The sequence below is a fragment of the Colobus angolensis genome, unplaced genomic scaffold, assembly GCF_000951035.1.
Source record: "Colobus angolensis palliatus isolate OR3802 unplaced genomic scaffold, Cang.pa_1.0 Scaffold128, whole genome shotgun sequence".
In the NCBI taxonomy this organism is placed as follows: Eukaryota; Metazoa; Chordata; class Mammalia; order Primates; family Cercopithecidae; genus Colobus; species Colobus angolensis.
Genome location: NW_012114030.1, coordinates 1519492 through 1524411, shown reverse-complemented (window position 1 = coordinate 1524411; position 4920 = coordinate 1519492).

Genomic DNA, 4920 nt, shown 5'->3' with positions numbered 1-4920 from the left:
CCTGGCTAACGTGGTGAAACCCCGTATGTACTAAAAATACAAAAATTAGGCCAGGTGCAGTGGCTCACACTTGTAATCCCAGCATTTTGGGAGGCTGAGGCAGGTGGATCACCTGAGATCAGGAGTTCAAGACCAGCCTGACTAACATGGAGAAACCCCGTCTTTACTAAAAATACAAAATTAGCCAGGCATGGTGGCACATGCCTGTAATCCCAGTTACTCAGGAGGCTGAGGCAGGAGAATCACTTGAACCCAGGAGACGGAGGTTGCAGTGGGCTGGGATCTCACCACTGCACTCTAGCCTGGACGACAAGAGGGAGGGAGACTGTCTCAGAAAACAAAAAAACACCATGGCCAGGCAGGCTCATACCTGTGATCCCAACACTTTGGGAGGCAGAGGCAGGTGGATAGCTTGAGGCCAGCAGTTCAAGACCAGCATGGGCAACACAGCAAAACCCCATCTTTACCAAAAAAAAAAAAATATTAGCTGGGCGTGGTGGTGCACACCTATAGTTCCAGTCACAACTACTTGGGAGACTGAGGTGGGAGGACCTCTCGAGCCTGGGAAGTGGAGGCTGCATTGAGCCAAGACCCCACTGCTGCATTCCAGCCTGGGTGACAGAGTAAGACCCTGTCTTAACAACCACAGGAAAGAATACATCCTTCCATATCTCCAGCAGAGTCATAACACATTCAGGAAATTTATCATGGATGCAATACTTTGTAGTCTATATTCCAAATGTATCCATTTTCCCCATACTGTCTTGTTTTTATTTTGAGATAGGGTCTGGATCTGTCATTCAGGCTGGAGTGCAGTGGCGAGATCACAGCTTACTGCAGCCAGGACCTTCTGAGCTCAAGCAATCCTCATTTTCCCCTAACCCCCCCATCACAGGTAACCAATGTGATTAGTTTATGGTTTACACTTGTTTTTTTTTTTTTTTGGCAAAAACCTGCAGATACATTTATGTTTTCATATTTCCCCTTCTTCCTTATACAAAAGGTAGCACAGTATCTTTTTTTTTTTGAGATGGAGTCTGGCTCTGTTGTCCAGGCTGGAGTGCAGTGGCATGATCTCAGCTCACTGCAACCTCCACCTCCCGGGTTCAAGCGATTCTTCTGCCTCAGGCTCCCGAGTAGCTGGGACTATAGGCGCGAGCCACCACACCCAGCTAATTTTTGTATTATTAGTAGAGACGGGGTTTCACCATATTGGCCAAGCTAGTCTCGAACTTCTGACCTCGTGATCCGCCCGTCTCGGCCTCCCAAAGTGCTGGGATTACAGGCTTGAGCCACCGCGCCTGGCACATTTTTTTTTTCTAGACGAAGTCTCACTCTTGTTCCCCAGACTGGAGTGCAATGGTGTGACCTTGGCTCACTGCAACCTCCACCTCCCGGCTTCAAGCAGTTATCCTGCCTCAAGCCTCCTAAGTAACTGGGATTACAGGCATCTGCCACCATGCCCGGCTAATTTTTGTATTTTTAGTAGAAACGGGGTTTTATCATGTTGGCCAGGCTGGTCTCGAACTCCTGAATCAGGTAATCTGACCGCCTCAGCCTCCCAAAGTGCTGGGATTACAGGTGTGAGCCACTGAGTCCCGCCATAGTGATAAAATTTTTAAATTGCACACGATAAGACAACATTCCCGTGTTACCCCAACGACTTAGTGAGGGGGTGGGTGCCCGCCACTGAGCTAGGCATGAGGGATAGAGAAATGCCCTTTATGACCTCAAATTCCAAAAGAAAGGTGAGACAAATATAAACAAAAACATACACTGCTCTGGGAGCTCAGAGGAGGGACTCAGTAATACAGGATGTTCCAAATAACTGATACTTGGGCTTGAAGAACGAGAAAGTAGAGAATTGTAAGAGAATTCTATGTGAACAGTGCTTGTATGGAAGAGTTGAATAAGGGTGTCACAGTAGGTAGCTAGTGAGACATGAGCCAGGCAGGAGTGCTGCCCCAACCCCACCACCAGGAATGTCAGGCAACCATCAGGTGATGGTCAGGTGGTTGTTAAACTTGTCTCTAAAATAGTAATTGGTTGCAGCCAGCACCGGGGAAAGGCAGTCTCTCCATAGATGGAAAACACTTGAAGCTGGTGATCAGCAGCTTCTCAGTAAGATCTCAGAAGTTGGGGAAGTGCACCAAGAGGCAAAATGGTGGAGTTTAATGGTACATGCCCTTCCTCCAGGAATGCTAGACCCATAAGGGAAGACTGCCTCAAGTAGGCATGTGCACAACTTCAGTATACTGAACACACTGTGCTTGTGGGCCCTCTAAGTGCTGGCAGGCCACTGTGCATGTGGACAGCCCACGCCAAGGTAAGAATCAGGGGAGAAGAGATGCAAACCCTAAACGCCTGGAAGCATGCCAACGTATGGAACTCCAAGTCAAAGGTCAAACCAGGGACTTGAATCTGTCAAGTCATTCACTTGGCCCTCTTCCAAGTGTACTTTACTTCCTTTCATTCCTGCTCTAAAATTTTTTAATAAACATTCATTCCTGCTCTAAAACTTGCCTGTCTCTCCCTCTGCCTTATGCTCCTTGGTGGAATTCTGTCTTCTGAGGAGGCAAGAATTGAGGCTGCTGTAGACCCCATGCGAATTAGCTGCCACTAGCAAGGGCAAGGCAAGCTATGGAGAAAGAAGTTTCACGGGGCTTAAAACTCAGAATTTGAGTGTGGAGCCGGATGGGGTAGATGGAAGAGGGTTAGAGCACTCAGTGCTCACAACTGTCAATGAGGGTAGAGACGTGTCATGGCCTCAGGTGGTCCAGGTAATGCCAGGAAAAAGCTGAACTGTGTTAGGGAACCCAGGAGACATGATGGCCTTTAAAACAGCATTTGGGCCGGGCGTGGTGGCGGATCACCTGAGGTCGGGAGTTCAAGACCAGCCTGACCAACATGGAGAAACCCCGTCTCCACTAAAAATACAAAATTAGCCAGGTGTGGTGGTGGCGCATGCCTGTAATCACAGCTACTCAAGAGGCTGAGGCAGGAGAAACGCTTGAACCTGGGAGGCGGAGTTTGTGGTGAGCCCAGATTGTGCCATTGCACTCCAGCCTGGGAAATAAGAATGAAACTCCATCTCAAAAACAAACACGAGCACATAGGAGGGGAAACTAGCACATCTGAAGGCAGGAGTGAGGCAGAGCGAAGGACTATTACCCAGAGTAAGGCAGTGTCGTAGCTAGTTGTGCATGTGTTTGGTGCAGAGGGGCTGGGAAGAGTTCAAATGCTAATATTTAGAGCAAAGAGACTGAGACATTGAGAATTTCGCTGGGATTAAGACCACATGGACGTAACAGCTCCACTCCATTCTCCACACTGCAAAGAGTAAACCTTTAAAAATGCAAATCTGACCTTTTTTCACTTGTTTTTTGTTTGTTTTGGGGGGAAGGAGTCTTGCTCTGTCACCCAGGCTGGAGTGCAGTGGTGCAATCTGGGCCCACGGCAACCTCCGCCTCCTGGGTTCGTGATTCTCTTGCCTCAGCCTCCTGAGTAGCTGAGATTACAGGCACGCATCACCACGCCTCGCTAATTTTTGCATTTTTAGTAGAGACAGGGTTTCACCATGTTGACCAGGCTGGTCTCAAACTCCTGACCTCAAAGCTCCCAAAGTACTGGGATTACAGGCCTGAGCCACCATGTCCAGCCTCTTTCACTTTCTTAAATAAGCTCCCCACTGCTTTGAGGATAATGTCCAGGTCTCTTATAAGACCTGGGAGCCTTTAAAACCTGATCCCAGGTTAGCTACCTCTTTCCCCCCTATAATTTTATGCTTAGGACAAGCTGGGTTTTTCTTAGTTTGTCATATCCTATTCCCCTGCTTAGAAACCCATCTCCCTACCCTCTTATCAGTTTTTTTAAAAAAATAATTTAAAATTTATTTTTTGTAGAGACGAAGTCTCACTTTGTTGCCCAGGCTGGTCTCAAACTCCTGGCCTTAAACGATCTTTCTGCCTCGGACTCCCAAAGTGTTAGGATCACAGGTGTGAGCCACCGCGCCCAGCCCTCTTGTCCGTTATCTGATCTGGTCGCCCAAAACTGGATTAAGATTAGGTGTCACTCCCATTTGCTCTTGTAATGCCCTGTGCTTCACCTACTAGATTTCGTCAAATTCTCTGAATCCACCACTAGCATGAACTCGAGAGCAGGAAGCAGTTTAATTATCCTTTTGTCCAAAACAACTAACTGAATACCCCAACGCCCAACTCATTTTGAATGAACGAAGCTGCCTTCAATGCAGGGTTGGGTGGAGGATTTTGAACTCAGAACTTTGGCCTTCAGTCTTTGTTACTACAGTTTAAAGATTCATTCTCGGGCATAGAGGAACAAGTTAGGTCAAAATCACAAAAATTTAAAATAATTTAGTACGAGACGTAAACTCATCTGCAAAGATCAACACGCTCAAACGAATCACTTTAATGCTCATCAGTCTGTTACTTAAACAGGGTGGGGGGGTAGCTCCTTGCGAAACCTACCACCTGCCTAAAAGCGCAGTCGCTCGGGTGGTCCAGTCCCGGAGATATTTTGGCACTTAAGGCTCCGCCCACGGGCCCCCAGGTGGCGGAAGAGCCTCACGCACGACGTGCCGCCACACTCCCGCGGAGGCATCGCGACGCAGCGCCGGCGTGGGCGGAGCGGCCGGCCCTTCCTCTGGCGTCTTCGGCTCCTCCCCCAGCGCCTCACACGCTCATTGTGAAGCGACAGCGGCCGCCGGCTTCTAAGGCGGTTTGAGACCTTGAGACCCTAAATCCTTGGCGCGCGTGAGCGCCCGGGCCGCTCCTTACCCACTCCCAGGGCTAGGGGTGCGAGGTTCACCGACTTGATTCTCTCCCCCTCTCCGGCCGGGAGCTAACCGCGCCGGTGTGCGCGGCACCTCGCGCCACTGCTCGCTCCTGCCACCCCTCCCCC